Source organism: Callorhinus ursinus, unplaced genomic scaffold, assembly GCF_003265705.2.
Source record: "Callorhinus ursinus isolate GAN/ISIS: 27379988/994484 unplaced genomic scaffold, GSC_fseal_2.0 scaffold1, whole genome shotgun sequence".
Taxonomy (NCBI): Eukaryota; Metazoa; Chordata; class Mammalia; order Carnivora; family Otariidae; genus Callorhinus; species Callorhinus ursinus.
The window spans coordinates 101,597,733-101,623,918 of record NW_027397063.1 but is presented as its reverse complement, the minus strand read 5'-3'; the positions used below and the strand labels follow the sequence as shown (position 1 = coordinate 101,623,918).

General features: G+C 36.7%; 1 long non-coding RNA gene across 1 annotated transcript; it reads left to right on the top strand.

Moving 5' to 3' along the window:
* Positions 1 to 4,573: 4,573 nt before the first annotated feature.
* Positions 4,574 to 17,166, top strand: LOC141370552 (uncharacterized). The gene is made up of 3 exons (XR_012374667.1): positions 4,574 to 4,679; positions 5,458 to 5,511; positions 17,062 to 17,166. It is a non-coding gene; the product is annotated as an uncharacterized lncRNA (long non-coding RNA).
* Positions 17,167 to 26,186: the final 9,020 nt, after the last annotated feature.

Here is a 26,186-nt window from a genome sequence, read left to right as displayed (position 1 = left end):
ATTCTGTCTCCCTCTGGCCTCCTGTCTCATGGTAGCAGACTGTATCACCAATTACCCTTCCATTATGGAGTCACTGCCTCTCATGTTTCAAAAATTTCAACTTTAAGCTTATGGTCACTACTTCAGTATTACAATTGGGGATTTCAAAATCTATGTAGGTAATATAACCAGCAACATGGACTTATTTGACTTGTGCTTCCCCGAATGATTTTGTCCTCTATTCTGCATAAACCAGTTTTCCTTATTATCATGCCTTAGACTTCCTTACTAACAAAAACTACACCTTATAATCTCAATATCAAATAAGCTACTGACTGTAACCTGCTGTCTTTTTAGGTCACTCCCACCAATACTTACGATTTCTACAATACTTGGATTATACCAGCATTTAAAATTCCTCATTCTGCTCTTATTTTATCTTTATTTCTTACACAGATTAAGTTCTATAGTCATTATAATCCTCCCTTGCACACACACCTACACAGATTAAGTTCTATAGTCATTATAATCCTCCCTTGCGCGCGCGCACACACACACACACACACACCCCAGTTTCCATCTCTCTCATTCTCAATCACATTTTCTCCATCTATCTTTTTCCCTGAGATCTCAGTGGAGTGCTTCTGGTCCCAGGACTCAGGTCTCTTTTTTATCCGCATTTTCTTCTCTGGTGATATCATCTAGCTTCATGGTTTTCAATGATCTATAAACTGAAACCCCAGAGGGAGAGCTGCAGGGGAAGGGCAGAGGAGGAGAATTTCAAGCAGACTCCCTGCAGAGCCTGACATGGGGCTGGATCCCAGGACCCATGAGATCATAAACCTGAGCAGAAACCGAGTGGGAGGCTTAACTGACTAAGCCACTCAGGTGCTCCTCCAGTTGGATTCTAAATAAAAACCTCAAACTTAAATTTCTGATATTCCCTCAAATAACCACCAATCTTCATCTTTCTCATTTTTATAAATGGCAACTCCATATTTCCAGTTATTTAGGCCAAACAAACAAAAGCAAAGCAAAAACAAAGATGAACAATCAAAAACTCAATATTTCTTGTCCCTTTCTTTCTCTCATGTCACTGTTAAATCCTCTTGGTCAAAATATATTATGTATTTGACCTTTTTTTATTCTTACTTCCGTTGCTAATACCTGATCTAATCTACTATCAATTTTTTTAAAGATTTTTTTTTTTTTTTGCTGGGAATAGTCCAATAGACTTCTAACTGATCTCTCCCCTTTCACCTTGAGCCCTAAGAGTGAATTTGCAACATATAATAGAATGATCTTTATAAAATGAAAAGTCAGATCATATTATTCCTCTGCTCAAGGTTCCCCAATAACTTCGCTAGCTCAGTAAGACTGAGAGCACTAACCGCTAACCACTCTGGCTTCCTTTGTGTTTATCAAACATCCCTAGAATGCTCCAACCTCATTGTGCAGGTTCTGCTGTCTCTCTGTCTTCAGTGTCTCTCCCTCAAATATCCACATGGCTCATTCTCTTACCTCCTTACATGTTACTTTATAAACTCCAATCACCAAAATTAGGTATTGTTAATCAGCTTCAAGTAAAAACAAAAGAGAATCATGGAAATGTTCAATTCAAAATAAGACTGGAAAAGAGGAAAATGATAGAAAGAACCCATGGGATAAATAGAAATCAAATAGCAAGATATAAGCCAAACCTTATCAATAATTACATAAAAGGAAAATGGTCTAAGCATCAAATTTAAAAGCATCAAATTTTAAGTGAAAGATGGTCAGATTGCATCAAAGTGATTCAAATATTTACAATCTAAGACAAATCCCCTTTAAATTAAAAATGTGATAGATTAAAAGTAAAAAGATTAAATAAGATATACCATACATCTTCTATTCTTTTTTTTTTTTTTAAGTAGTTTCCACACCCAGTGTGGATCCCAACATAGGGCTTGATCTCATGACCCATGACCTGGAGATCGAGACCTGAAGTGAGATCAAGAGGACACCTAAGTGACTGAGCCATCCAGGTGCCCCCTTCTTCTGTTCTTAAGAAATCTGTTGGGAACCTGGATGGCTCACTTTGTTAAGCTTCCAACTCTTGAGTTCAGCTCAGGTCATGGTCTGAGGGTTGTGAGATGGAGTCTGTGTCCAGCTACGAGCTGAGTGTGGAGCCTGCTTAAGATTCTTTCTCTACATCGGCCCCCTCCCCACCCCCCCCACTCACATATGCTTTCTCTCTCTCTCTCTAATAAAAAAAAAAAACAAGAATCTTTATTGTGGTTTCCACAGGAAGGAATAAGCAAGGCAGAATAAGCAGGGTTAGAATTGGCTAATATGAACAATTTCAGTGGACTTTGAGGTATTGGGGCTATTTCTTTTTGTCTGGTACCTGGCCCTGGGGTGATTAAGGTAAAGGGATAATGGATTAGGAGACTGTGGGGGTAAGGGTCCTTGGTGCATTGCATATGAAGGACATGCTCACGGGCCAGCTGGCTGCTTATCTCTAGGCATTAACTGACCCTGAGAGCGGAAATCCTTTCCTGGTCAGCAAGTCCTTAGATGTCAAAACACCAAAATATAGAAAATAAAAAGACATGCTTAATACAAATCTCAAAGGATGCCACTGGGTAGCAATATTTGTATTCTACCAGAGATTCCATCCACAGTTGTCCACATAGGGGACACTTCCCAAATCCTCCATGTCTGGGCTACAAAAATTTTTTAAACACTTCTAAATACATAGAAGTTATATTTCAAAGTTTTCTTAACTTCTGCACAAATAAGATATTAAAACAAAAAACAAAACTTGCAAAAGAATCAGAAAATAAAAAACTCTCATTCTTTTTTTAAATGTGTATATGGAAAGGTAGATATATATGTATTCATGAAATATTATTCAATCTAGAGGCTACAACTAAAGCTGTTGCATTGAAAGAAAATTTCAGAGTCTCATATACTTCTAACAATATGTTTAAAAAGAAAAGGCTTAAACTTGAACTCAAGATGTTAGGAAAAATAACATAAACCCAAAGAAATTAATGAGAAAGAATTACCAAATTTTAAAAAGATATAAACAACAAAATTGGCATAATTAATAAATGAAATTTCTGGGTTTTTTAAAATCAGTAATATTGATGAACCCAATAAACCAGGTATCCTAATTGAGAATAAAAATACACCAAATAAATGATAAATGAAAAAACAGTCACAAAAGAAATTTGTGCATTGGTTTGCTCAATAATGAAAATAAACTTTTAAGCCTGGAAAACATATTTCTAGCAAAATAAACATAAATCTAAAATGTATTTTCTAACTGAAAAGATACACTACCATACTAAAAATTAAAAAAAAAATTGACAATGATAAGGTTACTACTACCTTTCCCACTGCAAAGAAACAGTGTTCCTAGCATGATTTGAAGGAGAAAATATATCAAACCTTTAAAAATTTGGGGTGCCTGAGTGGCTCAGTTGGCTGGGGTTTGGGCTCTTGGTTTTGGTTGGGGTGGCGATCTCAGGGTCATGGGATTGCCCAGGTAGGACTCTGCACTCAGCAGGGAGTCTGCTTGTCCCTCTCCTTCTGCTCCTCCCCCTTCTCCCTAGTCCCCCCACCATTCAGGCACTCTCTCTCTCTCTCAAATAAATAAATAGAGTCTTCTAAAAAAATGCAATGCTGGGGTACAAAAGGGGAACATTTCTGTATTCATTTTATTAAGTAATTTTGTCAAAATAGAATAACAGAAAAGGAGAAAACTACAGATTATTTTCACTTATGCATAGCAATGAATAATGTTAAAAACATATAAACAAGGAGAATACACTAGCAGATCGTAAGACTAATATGCCATGACTAAGAAGTGTTTATATCAGGAATGAAAGGATTGTTCAACATTTTTGTTAGCAATAATAAGAAAAATCATATGCTTGTTTCTAAATATCTTAAAGAGATATAAAAATTAATAGTCACGTTTTTAATTTTAAACAATCTTTATGTGATAGTAATAGAAGGATATCTATATGGCTAAATATTTGCCATATAAATTTTGCCTCATGATAATTTCTATTAAAATTATATAGAAATCATGAATATCCATTACTACTTTTCCTATATTTCACTGTTCTGGATAGATACTCTCCATCTCAATTAAGCAAGAAAATAAAATTTAAAAGGTAAACAATTGGAAAGGACTTAAATTATCACTATTTCAAATGGCTTGGATAATTTAAGATAATCCAGAAGCCATTATCATAGAACTTCAGAAAGGTGGCAGTTTAGCAAATTAATAAGTAAAAATTGTTGTATTTCACATAAGCAAAAAACAACCAGTTAGAAGAAAACTTAGAATCTATTTATAAATTTTCTCTTTTCTGTTTCCCTTTGCTCCCTTTGTCTCTGTAGTGCTTCCCTCTTTTCCCTTTATCATCCCCTCCCAATGAGCAGTGTATACCTTTTATTAAGTCTCTTCACTTTAGTAAGTTTAGGATCTACTATGACTCATGTACAGAATGTTCACTTCTTGGGCATTCTTTCTCATTTGGGTGTGGGAGGTGGGATTTTTCCTCAGTCTTAGGCACCTCATTTTTTCCTTTCTTTATAGTTTTTCCAGATACCTCCCTCCCACATCTCATTCTCTGTAAAGATTTGAGGCAAGAACTTGAGAAATGACTCCCTGTTGTAATTTGTTGATTACTTTCTATTTACAGGTAATTTGAAGTTTGAGATTGTGTAGTTTTATTTGTTCTTCTGTAGTTTTTTGGGAGGATGTTTCTTAAGATTTGAATTTATGTGGTCACCTTTATTCTTGACTACTTGGAAGACTAACAATTGAAAACTAAACAAAGGAGTGCCTGGGTGTCTCAGTTGGTTAAGCATCTGACTCTTCGGTCAGATTCGGCTCAGGTTGTAATCTCACGGATTGTGGGATGGAGCCTGATTCGGACTCCCCACTCCGCGAAGATTCTGCGGGAAGAGTCTCTCCCTCTGCCCCTCCCCAATGTGTGTCCTCTTTCTCTCTGAAGTAAATAAATAAATCCTTAAAAATAAAAGAAAATTAAAACATAAAAGATGGTTTTAACAATGTATTAAACTCAGCTGAAGTGAATTCCAGGACTAAAAGATAGATATAAAGATGTAGGCTACATCAGAGAGAGAAATAAGATAGGGAAGATTTGAGAGAGATTAAATACATGGAGAATAAGTACAGAGGACTAATTTGCAGGCTTTGCCATAATGAGTGGTATATGGTTAAGGCATATTTAAATTTCTTTTTCCATGAACTGTTAGTTCATAATTTTTTTCTACTTTTCTATTAAGTCCTTGCTGTCTTTATTATTATTATGCAAGAATGTCATGTACAGTAAAGAAATTAACCCTTTGTTGCTAAATGAGCTGTCAAATTTTTTGAGATAGCCATTTATCTTTTGACAAAATTTGCTTCATTCTATCAAATTTGATGTACTATTATCTTAAAATCTATTTCAGATTTCATCACACTGTGCAAATACATAATCTGATATGTCAAATTGCTTTAAAATGGTAAGTTTTTGATATGTGAATTATATGTCAATAAAGTGGTTATTTTTTAAATGGCATAAAAAAACATGACATATTCAGAGACAAATTTACCAAAATATGTGCAAGACAGGTTTACAGACAAATGAAAGCTTTTCTAAGAGAGATTAGACATGTTCTAAATAGAGAGAAACAACATGTTCATCTTTCTGAACATTCAAGTTTATTTAGATGTCAATTCTCCTATAAATTTACCATGATCCAAATTTAGATCCCAAAAGACTTTAAAATTTTTTAAAGAAAATTTCATATTTATCCTAAAATATCCTAAAATGGATATCAAAAAACTATTTTATTTTAAGAGCATAAATTTGGAGTACTTACAGCACATGATTTCTAGATGATATAAAGCTACTGTAATCAAGATAGTATGGTATTTCAATAAGGATGAGCAACTAGTCAATAAATAAATAATAAAAAATAGATGACAAAATAATCCAGAAATCAACCCATAATAAAGGGTCAATTTTTGAGACAAAATTACCAAAGTAATTCAATTCCAAAAGTAGAATATATATTTTAAATGATGCTTGAACATCTGAACATCCATATAAAAAATCCTTCACCATGACCTTAACTTCACACCAAATACAAGAACTAACTCAAAGTGAATCATGGATCTAAATATAAAAGCCTAAAACTTTAAAACTTCTAGAAGAAAACACAAGAAAAAAATATTTGTGAACTTTTTTTAGGCAAAGTTTTCTTAAATAAGACATGGGACAGAAGAAAGGCACCAGACATTTAAAAAAATAGATACATTGGACTTTATCAAAATTCAAACCCTTTAGTTCTTGAAAGGCATTGTATAGAGAATGAAAAGACAAGCCACAAACTGAGAGAAAGTATCTGAGAAATATATATATATATGATGATAAACTTGAGTCCAGAGTACATAAAGGACTTTTACAACTCTGTAACAAGAAGCAACATATACAAGGAAAAATATGGATGGAATATTTGAGCAGCTACTTCACTGAGGAAACTATATGAGTGACCAATGAACACATGAAAAAAAATCCAACAGTGCTAATCATCAGTACAGAGAAGTGCCTGGACAGATTTCTAAATCCTTGGAAAGAAAGAGAAATATTAATTGAAAAACTGAGATGAATTCAGTGAGAATCATAAACCCTCAAATCGCAGCCATTTACTAACCATGTGAGAAAAGCCTTAATTTACTATTAGGAACATAGTTAAATATTAACGCATAGTTGGGTCGCAAAAAATAAGATCTTAGATTTTAGATATTATTTAAATTTTAAAAGCATTTCCATTAATATTTTGGAAACTTATTCATAGCTGCAAGATTGGAAGTTCATACATTTCTCCAGACTGGGTGAAATTTGTTTGAATATGAGTGAAATTGAATATCAGAAAAAGTCAAGAATTTGGTTCACAGACAAGTTCTTATGTCACTATTTTTACGGTGTTGTCGTATATGGTGTTCTGATGTGTCATTTTTATTTCCTGTGTTAGTTCTATAGATCCAGGTAAGGGAAAAATGTCCTTTTCCTAGTGAGCAATGTTCTTTTCGAACTTATTTGCTCTGCACACCATGTTTCTCTGTATTCAATATCTGCTCACAGATGAGGAGGACATTTTTCCTGTCAGCTCACTTTTGGAAGCCTGACTGACTTGAATCTTAAATACTGTGCATTATCTAAAAGGGAGAGTGTGGTCCAGGTGGACAGTGAGTGGGGAGAATAATCAACAAAAACTTTTTCATATCTTTGTAAGGCTATTCTCCTCTAATTTACAGAATTCCACTCAGAATATGTTACCTCTTTTCTCCATTTTTAACAGATTAATAATAAACAATTTAATTCCCATTGGCCATCATGCTTTTATTCTACTACGCCTTCTGCACTGTACAATCTTGGCTTTTCCTATGTTGCCACCCAGTTTGGCGGAGCCGTTCTTAGGGCTCGTTCATTAAATTGCTCCACTTCATATTTCAATCCAGCAGTATAGGCAGCATCAAGGGGTAAATTTTTTTTAAATAGAGGATGGTTAAGTTAGATCCATCTGAGCATGAATTTTGATTGTGTTTCTCTTTTACTGGAGTGTCAATAATAATAATATGTACTATGGTAACAGTGATGATAACATTACCATTTATTGAGGACCTCCTAGATGCGAAGAGTTATGCTTAGTTCTTTATATTCATTAGGAGTTTCATTCAAACAACAACTCTATTAGGTATGTATTAACATGCCTTCATTATAAATGAAATTATTGCCTCAAGAATAGTCTAAGAACTTTCCCTTTGATCATACAGTTATTAATTATATGTTTCAATTACTTCATCTTTAAAATTGTAAGCAAAATACAAACATATTTTTTAAACAATAAATACTTTGATTACATAAACTATGATTGAACAGAAGAGGGTTTATTTATCTTTCTGTATCTTGATCCTACTCAGAACTCCAGCTTCTTTATCTTTGGCACATGACAAACTTTTGACTACACTGGAATTAAACTGGACTCCAAGTGATGAATACAAAAATGCACCTTGCTGGAATTCCAGCTGGAGTCTACTGACCTTAGCATTTTTTCTTCATTGTTTTTGAATTCTACTCTTCCTTCTTGGTATTGTGTAAATGAAACATAAGATTAATTAGATAGAATTCACTAGGGCTTCCAGTTCGTGCAGTGGAAGTTATCTTGAAGACAACCTTCTTAGAACTATAATATTTTGATGATAAATACACACACACACACACACACACACACACACACCTACACCCACCCACACACACACACACACTTTCGGGGAGAAGCCTGCAAATGCTTCCTATATGGTGTAATCCTGGAAGCAGAAGAGCAGCTGTTGCAGAAAAATGACTTAAGTTGACCAAGACCCTTACCCTTTCTCACTCTGCCATTCTCTCTCTCCCTCTCTGTGTGTGTGTGTGTGTGTGTGTGTGTCTTTCTCTCCCTCTCTGTCTCTCCTATGAAGTAAAACCTTAATGTACAGGAGAGAAGGACACCAAAGATTTGTCTTTCAGGGCATTGGTGAAACCCATTGCAGCTGTCAAAAGGGAACAAAACCCGGCAACAACAATAACAAAAACCTTCTAGGCTGTGGGGAGGAGCAGAATTTAAAGTGAGAATACTAGTTAAGGAAATAGTCTTTTTTTTTTCAGCTTCATTGAGGTATAATTGACAAAGAAAATTGTCATATATTTAAAGTATACAATGTGATGATTTGATATGTGTATACATTGTGAAAGGATTTCCCCCAAGTTAATTAACACATCGATTACTTCACATATTCACCTTTTGTTGTTGTTGTTGTGAGAACATTTATGCTATGCTCTCTTAGCAAATTCCAATTATACAAAACAGCATTATCAGCTGTAGTCACCACGTTATACTTTGGATCCTCAGACCCTCAGACCTTATTCATCTTATACCTCAAAGTTGGTGGTACCCTTTTATCATCCTCTCCTTATTTTCTCCAACTCCTGGCAACTACTTTTCTACTCTCTGTTTACATAAGTTTGATTTTTAAAGATTTATTTATTTATTTGAGAGAGACAGAACATGAGGAGGGGGCAGAGGGAGAGAATCTTTAATCTGACTCCCCACTGAGCATGGAGCCCGATGCAGGGCTTGATCTCATGACCCATGAGATCATGACCTGAGCCAAAATCCAGTGGGATGCTTAATCAACTGAGCCACCCAAGTGCCTCTCCATGAGTTTGATGTTTTAAAAAAATGATTCCACATATAAGTGATACCATGCAGTATCTGTCTTTTTTGTCTAATTTATTTCGCTCAGCATAAGGCCCTCTAGGTTCATCCAATGTTGTTGCAAATGACAGGATTTCCTTCTTTTTTTAAGGCTGAATAATATTGTTATAACATTAGATAGATAGATAAATAGATAGATAGATGATAGATAGATAGATAGATAGATAGATAGATAGATAGATAGATAGGTAGATAGATAGATAGGTAGATAGATAGATATAGATAGATGATAGATAGACAGCCAGTGAATTGTCACTATTGTGCTACTGTGAAAAACGTTGCAATGAAAATGGAGTACAGATATCTTGGCATTGGTCTCAGCAATGATTTTTTGAATTTGACACCATAAGCAAATACACCAAAAGCAATAATAAATAAGTGGGACTACATCAAACTAAAAAGCTTCTGCACAACAAAGGAAACCATCAACAAAATGAAAAGTAATCAATGAAATGGGAGAAAATATTTGCAAACTACATACCCAAGGGCTTATTATCCAAAATATACAAGGAACTCATACAACTCAAAAACAAAAACAAACAAAAATAAATAAATTACCCTCTCAAAAAAAAATTGGGCAAAGGATCTGAATAGACATTTTTTTTCCCCAAAAGAAGATGTACAAATGGCCAACAGGTACATGAAGAAGTGCTCAGCATCACTTATCATTAGGGAAATGCAAATCAAAACCACAATGAGATATCACTTTACACCTGTTAGGATGCTATTTCCAAAAGAGAAGAGATTAACAAATGCTAACAAGGATGTGGAGAAAAGGGATGTGATGCTGGTGGAAATGTTAACTGGTACAACCACTATGGAAAACAGTATGGAGGTTCCTCAAGAAATTTAAAAAGAAAAGAAAAGAATCTTTTTGGGGGGAGCAGCAGGCAGAGGGAGAAGCAGCCTCCCTGCTGAGCAAGAAGCCCTATGTGGGTTTCAATCCCAAGACCCTGGAATCATTACTTGAGCCAAAGGCAGATGCTTAACCCACTGAGCCACCCAGGCACCCCCTGTGTTCCTCTTAATAAGAGTAAATTTTAGAATCAGAAAAGCTCCTTTGTGCCAGTTTTTAACTGGATTTTTTTCTTTTTTATGTCTTCCTATACAAGGGAGATTAGGACTTGGTGGAAGGAAGTACAAATTTTGTGCCCCATTTATCTTTTGTCTTTAATACAATAAATTGGCCATAATGAAGTGTTTTTATTTTTTATTTTTCTTCATTAAAAATTGTAATTTATCAATGTTTAAATTATATCTTCTGGACTTTGATAGTTAGAAAGGCCTTCTCCATGACTATAGGAGAATTTACTCAGTTTCTTCCATTACTTTCATGTTTCCTTTTTACACTTACATCTTAGTTCTGATTGGACTTTATGTTAATAAATGGTGAGAGATATAGTTTGAACTTTACTTTTTTCAGCTTGTTATCCCAATACCATTTCTTTTAAAGTCCCTAGTGATTTGAGATAATATAAAAGATTCATACAGGCCTCTAAGAAATAGCCAAAAGCAAGTACCTCCTACATTATATAACAAAATATATTAGATGAAGATATGCATAGTGCATAGTACAGTGCTCTCAGAAGAAGGGTGGTGGTGTGTTCAATATAAAGGGGGCATATTCCCTTAAATGCACAGCAGATGGCCAAAAATGAGAGCAAAAATAGCAGTCGAGAACACCACACTCAAGAAGACTAGAAAACTGTCACAGGAGCCTACTGTGAACCTAAATCCTAGATTTTTTTCTTATATTTAAAGGTTCACTTGTATTTAAAGGAATAGTCACACAGTCAGGGAATGTCTATGACTTCCAAACTTTCAGCTGTAAGAAAGGTCCCAAAATTGTTTAGGGAAGGAATTTTGGAACTTAAATAGTAACCAAAATCTAGATGCTGTGTGACTCTAAAAGGTGCTAATGATTAATTATGTTTCCAGCAGCGATCAAGGCTAGCAAGCAATCTGAAGAATTTAGGAAAATATTCTGGTTTGGATTTATATGATTCTTGCCAAATTCATCTCAGCTTCTCAGTAAATGCCTTCCTCTTTTCCCCAAGAATCTTGGAATCACTCACCAACTTGGAATATACAGTTTTGGTATCTTTGACATAATGGACACTGAATAATTCTAATTGGATAGAGAGGCAACAAATTTTATGTATCCCATCTAGGCAATATCGCATAACCCCAAAAAGTATAATTTATGAAATGTACTGTTATTGGATATGGTAGAACAAAGAGGCAACCTAATAAACCTACTTTTATTGTTGTACAAAAACACTAATCCTACAAAAGCCCTGCTGAACGTGCTATAAATCAATGCAGCACATCACTACAGCCATTTAAGTTTAAGAGTTTCCTGACATCACACCCCAGCATTACTCTCTGGGAAGGCTACCAGTTGTATGAAGGAAACAGGAGAGGTTATGGACTTGGAAAGGGAACAGTTTGCTAAGTATATGGTAGGACACTCAAGCTGTTCATCAGGGTGTCCTTAGACTTTTCCTAAGAGGCTCAGAAAACAGACTTTCCAGCCCACAGTTAGTCCTTTAAATGGGTCATATTGCTTCTATTGTGTGCCAAGTCCAGAAATGCTGGCATGAGGCCAAAGAAATATTAGTTATCTTCACTTTTGTAACTGCCAGCTTTGTTGTTGTTTTTATAGATGCACTAGTGTTCATGATATGGGTTAGCATAAATGCATCATATGGAAGCATCATAATAGTCTGGCCCCTGATCTCTGCACCTATATTATCCAAGATGTGTGTATCAAAGTGCGTATCAGAGCTGGCTACATAATTTGTGGAGCCCAGGGCAAATAAAAATATAAAACCCCTTGTTTAAAAAGCAGGACACTGGGTGTTATATTACAACTAATGAATCATTGAATGTTATATCAGAAATTAATGATGTACTATATGTTGGTTAATTGAATTTAAATAAAAAATAAAATAAATAAAAAGTAGGAAAAGGGTGCAGTCATAGATATTAAAACATAAAGGTTTTTCCTTTAAAAACATTTTATTACTTATAAAATATAATAGGGGTGATAATAGTACAAAAATATATGGTGATGTAATTTTATATAATACAGTGAATAATTAGTAAAGTAATTTTTTAAAGATTTTTTTTTTATTCATTCGAGACACAGAGATACAGAGAGAGAGAGAGAGCATGAGCAGGGGGAGAAGCAGAGGGAGGGGGAGAAGCTGCTCCCTGCTCAGCAGGGAGCCTGACACAGGGCTCGATCCCAGGACCCTGGGATCATGACCTGAGCTGAAGGCAGATGCTTAACCATCTGAGCCACCCAGGCGCCCCAGTAATGTAATTTTTTATTTTAAGATTTTTCTGGCTTGCTTTTCTGTAAATTCATTTATAAGGTCATCAGAATCTATATTTTTAACAACTGTATTTTTTTTTTTTAGAGAGAGAGAGAGCGAGCAAGCAAGTGTGTAGGGGAGGGGAATGGGGAGGGGCGAAGAGAGAATCTTAAGCAGGCTCCATGCCCAGTGTAGAGCCCAATGTGGGGTTCGATCTCACAACTCTGAGATCATGACCTGAGCTGAAATAAAGAGTAGGAGACTTAACAAACAGCCACCCAGGCACCCCTAGCAACTGTATTTTCAATTTGTATTATTAGAAGTGAAATCAGTTGCTCTTGGCAAATGTGAGATTGCAATTAATTTTTAATAATCTTTAATTTTGAGAAGGATCATTCCGCAGATGCAACTATTAGTGTCACAACATCGGGATGAATTCCTGGTCAATTATTTCAAAATACAAGTTTCAGTACATCTAGAGCTGATGATTCTTGTGGAACAATTTTTCTAAAAAGACTTAACTCCATACAAATCAGTTTCATGTATGTCTGAATTTAATTCCAAATGTACATTTATACAATAGAATTTTAACATTTCCTCTGACATTACTGATAACTTGTAGAGGCTGTAAAAGAAATTAAAAGTGGCTTCATGGTTGGCATATAATTCAAAATGCCTATTTTTGCATTCTATTGCTTTATTTTCAATTAAAAAGACAAGTTAACTTTAAAAAGTCTTCCTCATTAATAATTAGTTCACCCAAAGCTTCATATGAAGATAGTGGTCTTTTCTGACAAATACAGCAATCTTTGAATTTTTTTTTGTAGGAACTAAGATTTTTAATGTAAGAGAGAATCAAGCATAAAATCAAAGAAAACCATATAATCTTAAATATGAATGAAGATTCAGTATGAACCTATGCTTTATTCTTTTTTTTGTCTTTTTTTCGTGTACAAACCACATATTTTATTTTATTATGTTATGTTAGTCACCATACATTACATCATTAGTTTTTGATGTAGTGTTCCATGATTCATCGTTTGCGTATAACACCCAGTGCTCCATGCAGTATGTGCCCTCTTCAATACCCATCACCAGGCTAACCCATCCCCCCACCCCATTCCCCTCTAGAACCCTCAGTTTGTTTTTCAGAGTCCATAGTCTCTCATGGTTCGTCTCCCCCTCCGATTTCCCCCCCTTCATTTTTCCCTTCCTGCTGTCTTCTTTTTTTTTAAACATATAATGTATTATTTGTTTGAGAGGTACAGGTCTGTGATTCAACAGTCTTACACAATTCACAGCGCTCACCATAGCACATACCCTCCCCAATGTCTATCACCCAGCCACTCCATCCCTCCCACCACCCCCCACCACTCCAGCAACCCTCAGTTTGTTTCCTGAGATTCAAAATTCCTCATATCAGTGAGGTCATATGATACATGTCTTTCTCTGATTGACTTATTTCGCTCAGCGTAATACCCTCCAGTTCCATCCACGTTGTTGCAAATGGCAAGATTTCATTCCTTTTGATGGCTGCATAATATTCCATTGTATAAGTATACCACATCTTCTTTATCCATTCATCTGTCGATGGACATCTTGGCTCTTTCCATAGTTTGGCTATTGTGGACATTGCTGCTATAAACATCAGGGTGCATGTACCCCAAAGATACAAATGTAGTGATCTGAAGGGGTATGTGCACCCTGATGTTTATAGCAATCTTTGAATTTATTTTCTAGTTCTAAGCCTATAGATGTTTGCTTTGCAGTGTGGTAGTAGTTTTCAACACCAGAGCCTAAGTTATTTGCAGAATTCTACTAGCTTCTGCTATGTTTTATTGCAATGTCTACATGCATATTTTTGTTTTGTAATGATTCATTGGCTGATTCACTGGTTGAACACCCAGAGTTCTTGTCCCAGTGCTCAGGCAAGAGATTAAATATTTGTGGCATCCAAGGATGAATGGAGCCAACCAGCTTCCCATAACAATCTGTGTGCTACACCCTTGCAGAGCTTCTCCTTTCTCCCAGGTTCCTGCTCCAGTCAACTTCTCCAAATTCCACTGTGGCCTGGCCTTCCTGGTTTGTGTGCTTACGCACACACCGGGTGGCCAGACTGACTGATCTGAGCGCATACTGCCTGCTGTCCACCCTGTCTGTGGGCCTGAGTATCTAAAGTGATGTTCTTTCACTTATTTCTAATATTGGTAAATTGCTTCTTCTCTCTTTTATTTATTTATTTTGTGTGTGTGGTCTGAAGGGAGATTGATCAATTTTATGTTTCTTCTCAAAGAATCGATCTTTAGTTTAATCTATTTTCCCTTTTTATTAATTTTTTGAGTTTTTTCTTCATTCTTTCCTTCCTCCATACTTTGTTTCTTTTTCTTACCAGTCCAGTATCATTAACATACAGTGTCAGATTAGTTTTAGGGGTCCAGTATAATAATTCAACAATTCTATTCCTAACTCAGTTCTCATCAGGGTAAGTATACTCTTAATCCCCTTCATCTATTTCACCCTGTTGGCAGGAATGCAAACTGGTGCAGCCACTGTGGGAAACAGTATGAGGTCCCTCAAAAATGGAAGATAGAATTACCATAAAATTCAGTAATTTCATACTTTAGTTTTAAATTGCTCTTCTCTTTCCAAGTACATAATGGAAGAAGCTTAGGTCACTTACCTTAAACCTTTTTTTCTCTTCTAATATGTGCATTTAAAGCTATAAATTGCTCTCCAATCAATGCTTTATCTGTACTCTACATATTGTGATATGCCATGCTTTCATTTTCATTTGGTTCAGAATATTTTCCAAATTCCCCACTGATAACTCTTCTTTGACCAATGAGTTATTTAGGAGTATGTTGTTTGATTTCCAAATATTGGGGATTTCCCACAAATAATTTCTCTCCCTTTCTCAGATCAAAATGAACTCCAGAAAAATACTTCAGTTTTTACGTTGAGATAAAAAATTTGGTACATTTTCCTCATGTGGGGTATTATAATAAAGAGGATAACAGGCTAAAGACTCTGTTCAAAGCTCCAAATCCAAAGTACTGGGAGTGTGGTCTACAGGGAAAGATGTGCCACTTTGCTCTGGTGGCTCTCTTCCCTCTGGTGAAGCAGACAGCCAGAGGAGGTCTGAGTAGCCCTTCTAAGTGTGGGGCCCTGGACAGGGGCCCAGATGCTTAGGTCCAAGAGGGTTCTGATGGCCAGTGTTCTAGGTTGGGTGACTCAAAGAGTGCTGGCATGAGGTTATTTTAAAATGGTGAAGGAACGGGCGAGTCTGTCATTTCCAGTCACTGAGAATGGCCAGAGATATAAGGGAAATCATGAGAGAAGAGTACCCTCTAGAAAGAGGATGGAGTTGGCAGTACCAAATAATTGCAGGAATCCTGAACTAAGAACATGGACTTGGACATTTGTACTGATTGGGTGAGGGCAGAAATTATAGAATGTTGGGACACTAACTCACTTATGATGGGTGAAGCGTCAAGGAGAGCTGAGGAAATTTAAACGGTGATTACATATAGTCTTTCAAGAAGCTTCATCAAGGAGGGAAAATGAGAAATAAGAATCAGACAAAAAGGAAATACAGACACTATAGTGAGTATTGTGTTTTTATATTTCAGTGTAGGAAAGGCGTAAATTTTTACATAAGTTTTATTTAAAGAAAAACAGTAAATAGCACTATGTTGAAGAAATGGGGATGATGACTGGGGCAGCAGAGTCCCAGACGCCATGGTAGGGAACCAGGGGGAGATCCGAGGGTAAAGGGTTACCAACACGCAGATGGAGGAGCCATCTTACTGTGAGGGGAAAGGAAAAGAAGCCTTCAGTGGAGAGATTGTATGCTGGCAGCGGGAATGTGAAAGGTAGTTGAAAGAGTGCTGCTCCGTGACATCTGTGAATGAGTTATCTAATTTTTGTTTTACCAGTTTGTCTTTAAAATGGTCCCAATGCTTAAAGCTCTTGCTCTTCAAACTATTTTGCTAAAGTTGGCCTTGTGTGAGTGCCAACTGCCAACACACCCCCCCCACACACAGCCACACACATACACACACACACACACACACATTTTCTCAGAAACAGCCCTACAACCTTGTTGTCTCTAGTCTACCCAAATACTTTTTAAATTATTTTCAACCCCCCCTGGCTGACTGATGAGGGATCTGTCCTAACTCACCTCCATTAAGGCAGCTATAGCAAGCTAGTTTGGAATAGACTATTTGGAAATTTGGCAAACAGAAAGGAAAGTTCATCAAGAGAAAGTGAGTGGGCCACTGAGAAGAATAATTCACATTCTATTGCGATGTGTGTATGTGCATTGATCAATATGAACCTAGTATTCAATTTTTTCTTTAGTAGTTCAAGATAAGTGGAAGAAATAGAAAATCATCACAGTAATTTCAGTATTCTTTCTCTTTTATTTCAGCTCTTATACCTGTGACCTGTCAAGATGGATAGCAGACAGACTTGATTTAATTGTTGAATCAGCCAAGTAAGAACTGTGTTGGTTTGATTGTAGACTGGATGTTTTACATACTAATATTCTCTCAAGTATTTTGTTTTATCATGTTAAAAATTAATCTATGTCACTGATGACACTGAGTATAGCCAGAGAAACCTAATGACAGAGGCTGCTGAGTCCAGCGTCAGAGAGAGATGACACATACACATAGGTCAAGAAAGAATGAAAGCCAGAAAGTCAAGAAGTTGTTCAAGTGAAATTTACCTATAGTATTACCTCTAACATCCCCCCCCCATTATTTAGCAGAGCATTGAGGATGAGGGCTTTGGGAAGGGGTCAAAGAGGGTGGCATAGGAAGATCCTGAACTCACCTTCTCCCCAGGACATACCAAATCTACAGCTACACATGGGTCATTGACCTCTGAAAAATTTCTGAAAACTAGAACCACTCTCCACAACAAAGGCTAAAAGGACCACACAGAGATGGGTAGGAGAGGCAGAGACGTGATCTCACAAAAACCCCACCTCTGGTGTGGTGATACACAGTGGGGGAGGGGATCTCACCAGACAGGTACTTCATGCAAAGGAATGAGGTGTTGGTGCCCCACATCAAGCATCCTGGCCCCTGGGATCTGCACTGGAGAGACAATACCCAAGAATGTCTGACTTGGAAAACAAACGAGACTGTTTTCTGGGCATCTCTGACTGCTATGGAAAATGGAGATTCCTCTCTTGAAGGGCTCACATGTAGTCTTGCTTGCCCTAAACCCAGCAAAAAACAAACAAACAGCAGTTTGAAAAGCACCTAGACTGTATGTGAGGGAGAATCAGTTGCTGCAGGAGTGGAAGACAGTCAGAGGCTCCCCAGAGACAGAAGTGCTGGCAGATGTCATTGTGGCACTGTCCACATAGTCTGCTAGCCCAGGCAGCAAGCTTGCAACACCCTCCAGCTGCCTTGCTAGGTCATTGGGGGTGGGGTTGGGCTGTTGTAGCATTCTCCTGCTCCTAGCATAAAGCTGGTATATGCACACAGACTAAGCACTCTCTCACTGCATCGCTGGAGCCCACAGGTCAAGATATTTTCCCACTGTCTTTCTGAAGCCAGCGAGTGTATATGTGTAAACCATACAGGGTAAGCCTGCCCTTTGATCACCTGCTCTGGTGGCCAAGCAAGCTGGAGTTCCAGAGTTCCATGGGACTGTAACAGTCAGAAAGACCGATCTTGGCAGGCCACCACCCCCAAGGCACTGTACCTATAGTAGACTGAGACACATCCCCAGTCTTCCTGTGAAAAAGGCCTATTTATGTAGCCGGGCACTTCAGCCTGAGGCTTCAGGTTTCCCACAAATGTAGAGGCTAACTAAGGAGGCATTCCCATGCAATGTAAGCAGGGAGATACTATCCCTGCTCACCTCCTTGGCCTCAATACAACTCTACATGACTTCCCGGAAAGGAGATTATACATTCAACTGGAGCCCTAATTTTTGCGCCTGTTGCCCAAGGTAAACCTCCAGATCTCCTAGTCTGGAGACCAGCAGGATTACGATTGCAGCCCCACAGGACCATATACTGGCACGCTTTAAAAGCTGCTGTCCAATGCTCTGGTTTCCAGCCAGTCTGAAACTCGGTCCAAAATGATTCTTCTTCTTGGATCACTGACAGATCTTGGCACACCCTCAATAACAGGGGCATATTGAGAATAAATCAGGCAGTTTAGACAATCATAAAGATTCAAGAGACAACCAAGAGCTAGAACAAGGTTGAAATAGAACAATCTAAAAGAAAACAAAAACACTAATTCAAAAGGATATATGTTCTCCTTGTTCCTTGCAGCATTAATTATAATAGCCAAGATATGGAAAAAACCTGTGTCCATTGATGGATAAATGGATAAAAAAGATGTGGTACACACACACACACACACACACACACACACACACACACACACTGAAATACAACTCAGTCATAAAAAAGAAGGAAGTCTTGCCATTTGCAACGACATGAATGGACCTTGAGGGTATTATGCTAAGTGATATAAGTCAGAGAGAGGCAAATACTGTATGATTTAGCTTTTATGTGAAATCTAAAAAACAAAACAAACAAAACAGAACATTAGTCGTTCCCAGAGGGGAGGAGGTTGAGAGAAGGCAAAATGGGTGAAGAGGATCAAGAAATACAAACTTCCAGTTATAAAATAAATAAGCCACAGGGATGTAATATGCAGCATGGGAAATATAGTCCATAATATTGTATTAACTTTGTAAGATGACAAATGGTAACTAGATTTATAGTGGTGATCATTTTGCAATGTATACAATGTCAAATCACCATGTTGTACACATGAAACTAATATAATATTGTATGTCAATTATACCTCAATAAAATAAAAGAAGAAGAAGGAAGAGGGGTTTGGGGAGCAGAATAAGAAGAAACTTACAAAAAAGGCTGAGGGCTTTGGAGCCAATGACTGGGATAAAATAGAGACTGCAGATTGGTAACTGTGACATTTTAAAAGATATTTAAGCTCTAATAATAATTATTTTAATTTCAGCATTGATATGGGGATTAAATATTATGATACATTTACAGTGCTTGGAATGGTGTCTAGTGCCTAGGAATCCATTGATAAAAGCCACTGTTATCCAAATTAACCGTGGAAGTTAAGACAGAACATATTTCAAATTACATTCTAGAGCACACTTGAGGAAGAGTAGATTTCATTTTTCTATGGAACCATTCTCTGTGAGAACCCACTTGAACTTAAACCCCCCCAAAACTAAGATTTATGGATTAATAAGGTAGTGGCCATAAGTCAAACTGAAATATTCTGATAAGGTTGGAAAAGTAATTCTGGAGATAAAAATAAGTAATAATAATAACTGATTACTAAAAAGATATCACAATTTAAAAAAAATCATTCTGGAAAAATGTATAGTTAGGAAAAGATAGCAGATAGGAAGTATTTCCCTAAAAGTCAACCAGATTTAGCATTCAAAATTTTAATTTAGTCATTGCCAGTCAAATTTCACAATTATGAAAAACATATCTTTCAATTAATAGAAAGCATCCAAATATCATGTTGGTAAAAACGGGATTTTACTTTTGATTTTGTGTGTGTCATAAAGCACAAAAAGTTAACAACAATTTGGTGACAAAAAGAAACTTCCATCACTCTGTGCATAAAATAGTCATTCTACAATTCTAATCTTACTCCTCTGATACATTATTCATGTTACAATTTGAAGTAAAGGATTTCTTTCAGTCTTTTTTCCTTCTGAAATGTGAGATTCATAGTTTATTTTGTCCTCTTTTCAAAATCACTAGTATTTCCTCTGAAGTGTTTAACCTGCTTTTTATTATAACATTGAAATTTTAAAATGGTTTAGAAAAATGTTTCAGCCTGCTTCAATTGAGCATAGAAAAAGTATTTAACATTATAAATAAATGCCTCAAAACCAACATCTTTGAATAAATTGAAGGAAAATAATTCCTTTAATTCCTAAAATTCTTTTTAAAAATGAAAATACCATAAAAACTATATATATTTCAGGAATTTAAATATTTTTATTTCAATGAACTTCATAGAAATTGATCTCTAAAGCAATTATCAAAAAGATGCTATATAAGGAGCACCTGGGTGGTGCAGTCAGTTAAGCATCAGACTCTTGGTTTTGGCTCAGGTTTCTGCTCAGGTTGTGGAGTTGGCTTCCCTCTGCCCCTCCTGCTCATGTGCCTCTTTCTCTTAAATAATTGAATAAATCTTTTTTTTTTTTTTAAGATGCTGTATGAGACAATTTGGCTGAGGATTTTTGTATTCATTTAGTGTCCTGGGATATATTTTGAAAGCATTTCTTTATCATTTCTTTACAAAATAAAATGGATTAGTATTACCTGATAGGAAAAGAGGCACATTAAATAATGCTGTAGCCTGTTGTCCTTAGAAATTGCTGTAATGGAGACGTGGCAAGCCAGATGTGGATGCGACTGCAGATGCTGTCATCATTCCTTGATTTGCCTAGACTTTATTTTTTAATAATTTTACTTAAATTCCAGTTAACATACAGTGTAATATTAATTTCAGTTGTACAATATAGTGATTCAACACTTCCATACACCACCCGGTGTTCATCACAACAAGTGTGGGGTGCAGTATCCCTTTGAATTTGTATTTTTGTATTCTTTGGATAAATACCTCATAGGATGATTCCTGGATTATAGGGTAGTTCCATTTTTAACTTTTTGAGGAACCGCCATACTGTTTTCCAGGGTGGTTGCACCAGTTTTCATTCCTACAATAGTATAAGAGGGTTCCTCTTTCACCACATCCTCACACAACACCTGCTGTTTCTTGTGTTGTTGATTTTAGTCATTCTGAAAGGTGTGAGGTTATATCTCGTAGTTTTGGTTTGCATTTCCCCGATGATGAGTGATGTTGAGAATCTTTTCATGTGTCTGTTGATCATCTGTATGTCCTCTTTAGAAAACTGTCTCTTCATGTCTTCTGCCCATTTTCTAATTGGATTATTCATTATTTGGGTGTTAAGTTTGGAAAGTTCTTTATATATTTTGGATACTAACCCTTTATCAGTATGTCATTTGAAAATATCTTCTCCCATTCTGTAGGTTGTCTTTTAGTTTTGTTGATTGTTTAATTTGCTTTGCAGAAGGCTTTTATTTTGATGTAGTCCCAATACTTTATTTTTGCTTTTGTTTTCCTTGCCTCTGGAGACATATCTAGAAAGAAGTTGCTATGGCTGATGTCATAGAAATTACTGCCCATGTTCTTTTTTAGAATTTTTATGGTTTCAGGTCTCACATTAGGTCCTTAATCTATTTTGAGTTTATTTTTGTGTATGGTGTGAGAAAGTGGTCAAGTTTCATTCATTTGCATGTAGCTGTTAAGTTTTCCCAACAACATTTGTTGGAGAGGCATTCTTCTTCCCATTGGATATTCTATCCTGCTTTGTCAAAGATTAATTCACCATATAATTGTAGGTTTATGTCTGGGTTTTCCATTCTGCTCTATTGATCTATGTGTCTATTTTTGTGCCAATGCCAAACTGTTTCAATTACTCTAGGTTTGTTTTTTTTCCCCCAGTATTTTTTTAATTAACACATAATGTATTATTGGTTTGAGGGGTTCCAGTCTGTGATTCATCAGTCTTACAAATTTCTCAGCTCTCACCATACTATGTATCCTCCCCAATGTCCCTCACCCAGCCACCCCATCCTTCTCAACCCCCCTCCACTCCAGCAACCCTCAGTTTATTTCCTGAGACTAAGAGTCTCTCATGGTTTGTGAGAGACTCTTATAAGTAAATGCCTCAAAACCAACATCTTTGAATGGTTTCATTTTGTTTCATTTTTCCCTCTCTTCCCCCATGATCCTCTGTCTCAAATTCCTCATATCAGTGAGATCATATGATACTTGTCTTTCTCTGACTGACTTATTTCGCTTAGCATAATACCCTCTAGTTCCATCCATGTTGTCGCAAATGGCAAGATTTTTTTCAATGGTTGCATAATATTCCATTGTATATGTATATACCGCATCTTCTTTATCCATTCATCTGTTGATGGACATCTAGGCTATTTCCACAGTTTGGCTATTGTGGACATTGCTGCTATAAACATTGGGGTACAGGTGCCCCTTCGGATCCCTACATTTGTATCTTTGGGATAAATACCCAGTAGTGCAATTGCTGGGTTGTAGGGTAGCTCTATTTTCAACTTTTTGAGGAACCTCCATACTGTCTTCCAGAGTGGCTGCACCAGCTTGCATTCCCACCAACAGTGTAGGAGGGTTCCCCTTTCTCCGCATCCTCGCCAACATCTGTCATTTCCTGACTTGTTAATTTTAGCCATTCTGACTGGTGTGAGGTGGTATCTCATTGAGGTTTTGATTTGTATTTCCCTGATGCCAAGTGATGTTGAGCACTTTTTCATGTGTCTGTTGTTGGATGTCTTCTTTGCAGGAATGTCTGTTCATGTCTTCTGCCCATTTCTTGATTGGATTATTTGTTCTTTGGGTGTTGAGTTTGATAAGTTCTTTATAGATTTTGGATGCTAGCCCTTTAGCTGATATGTCATTTGCAAATATCTTCTCTCATTCTTTCGGTTGTCTTTTGGTTTTGTTGACTGTTTCCTTTGCTGTGCAAAAGCTTTTTATCTTGATGAAGTCCCAATAGTTCATTTTTGCCCTTGCTTCCCTTGCCTTTGGCGATGTTTCTAGGAAGAAGTTGCTGCGGTCGAGGTCAAAGAGGTTGTTGCCTGTGTTCTCCTCTAGGATTTTGATGGATTCCTGTCTCACATTGAGGTCTTTCATCCATTTTGAGTCTGTTTTTGTGTGTGGTGTAAGGAAATGGTCCAGTTTCATTCTTCTGCATGTGGCTGTCCAATTTTCCCAACACCATTTGTTGAAGAGACTGTCTTTTTTTCCATTGGACATTCTTTCCTGCTTTGTCAAAGATTAGTTGACCATGGAGTTGAGGGTCCATTTCTGGGCCCTCTATTCTGTTCCATTGATCTATGTGTCTGTTTTTGTGCCAGTACCATACTGTCTTGATGATGACGGCTTTGTAATAGAGCTAGAAGTCTGGAATTGTGATGCCGCCAGCTTTGCTTTTCTTTTTCAACATTCCTCTGGCTATTCGGGGTCTTTTCTGGTTCCATACAAATTTTAGGATTATTTGCTCCATTTCTTTGAAAAAAGTTGATGGTATTTTGATAGGGATTGCATTGAATGTGTAGATTGCTCTAGGTAGCATAGACATTTTCACAATATTTGTTCTTCCAATCCATGAGCATGGAATGTTTTTCCATTTCTTTGTGTCTTCCTCAATTTCCTTCATAAGTATTCTATACTTTTCTGAGTACAGATTCTTTGCTCTTTGGTTAGGTTAATTCCTAGGTATCTTATGGTTTTGGGTGCAATTGTAAATGGTATTGACCCCTTAATTTTTGTTCTGTCTTGTTGTTGGTGTATAGAAATGAAACTGAATTCTGATCATTGATTTTATATCTTGCCACTTTACTGAATTCCTGTATGAGTTCTAGCAGTTTTGGGGTGGAGTCTTTTGGGTTTTCCACATAAAGTATCATATCATCTGCAAAAAGTGAGAATTTCTTAACATATATTGCATTATTTGTTTCAGAGGTACAGATCTGTGATTCAACAGTCTTGCACACTTCACAGCACTCACCATAGCACATACCCTACCCAATGTCTATCACCCAGCCACCCCACCCCTCCCACACCCCCACCACTCCAGCAACCCTCAGTTTGTTTCCTGAGATTAAGAATTCCTCATATCAGTGAGGTCATATGATCCACGTCTCTCTCTGATTGACTTATTTCACTCAGCATAACACCCTCCAGTTCCATCCACGTCGTTGCAAACGGCAAGATCTCTTTCCCTTTGATGGTTGCAATATATGTTAAGAAAAAAAAAAGAAGATAGCAGGAGGGGAAGAATGAAGGGGAGTAAATCGGAAGGGGAGATGAACCATGAGAGACGATGGACTCTGAAAAACAAACTGAGGGTTCTAGAGGGGAGGGGGTGGGGGGATGGGTTAGCCTGGTGATGGGTATTAAAGAGGGCATGTTCTGCGTGGAGCACTGGGTGTTATGCACAAACAATGAATCATGGAACACTACATCAAAAACAAATGATGTAATGTATGGTGATTAACATAACAATAAAAAATTTAAAGAAAAAAAAGTGAGAGTTTCACTCGCTTTTTTGCTGATTCAGATGTGTTTTATTTTTGTTGTTGTCTAATTGCAGAGGCTAGGACTTCTAGTATTATGTTGAACAGCAATGGTGATAGTGGACATCCCTGCTGTGTTTCTGACCTTAGGGGAAAAGCTCTCAGTTTTTCCCCATTGAGTATGATATTCGCTGTGGGTTTTTCATAGATGGCTTTTATGATATTAAGGTACGTACCTTCTATCCCTACACTATGAAGAGTTTTAATCAAGAAAGGATGCTGTACTTTGTCAAATGCTTTTTCTGCATCTATTGAGAGGATCATAAGGTTCTTGTTCTTTCATTAATGAATTGTATCACATTGATTGATTTGCAGATGTTGAACCAAACTTTCAGCACAGGAATAAATCTCACTTAGTCATGGTGAATAATCCTTTTAACGTACTGTTGGATCCTACTGGCTATTTTGGTGAGAATTTTTGCATCCATGTTCATCAGGGATATTGGTCTGTAGTTCTCCTTTTTGATGGGGTCTTTGTCTGGTTTTGGGATCAAGGTAACACTGCCCTCATAAAATGAGTTTGGAAGTTTTCCTTCCATTGCTATTTTTTGGAAAAGTTTCAGAAGAATAGGTATTAATTCTTCTTTAAATGTTTGATTACTGTTTCAATCTCCTTAGTGGTTATGGGTCTGTTCAGGTTTTCTACTTCTTCCTCGTTCAGTTTTGGTAGTTGATACATCTCTAGGAATGCATCCATTTCTTCCAGATTATCTAATTTGCTGGCATAGAGTTGCTCATAATATGTTCTTATAATTGTTTGTATTTCTTCATTGTTGGTTGTGATCGCTCCTCTTTCTTTCATGATTTTGTTTGTTTGGGTCCTTTCTCTTTTCTTTTTGATAAGTCTGGCCAGGGGTTTATCAATCTTATTAATTCTTTCAAAGAACCTGCTCCTAGTTTCGTTGATCTGTTCTACTGTTCTTTTGGTTTCTAGTTCATTGATTTCTGCTCTGATCTTTATCATTTCTCTTCTCCTGCTGGGTTTAGGTTTTATTTGCTGTTCTTTCTCCACCTCCTTTAGGCGTAGGGTTAGGTTGTGTATTTGAGACCTTTCTTGTTTCTTGAGAAAGGCTTGTATTGCTATATATTTTCCTCTTAGTTCTGCCTTTGTTGCATCACAAAGATTTTGAACAGTTGTGTTTTCATTTTCATTTGTTTCCATGAATTCTTTTACTTCTTAATTTCCTGGTTGACCCATTTATTCTTTAGTAGGATGCTCTTTAGCCTCCATGTATTTGAGTTCTTTCCGACTTTCCTCTTGTGATTGAGTTCTAGTTTCAAAGCATTGTGGTCTGAAAATATGCAGGGAGAGATCCCAA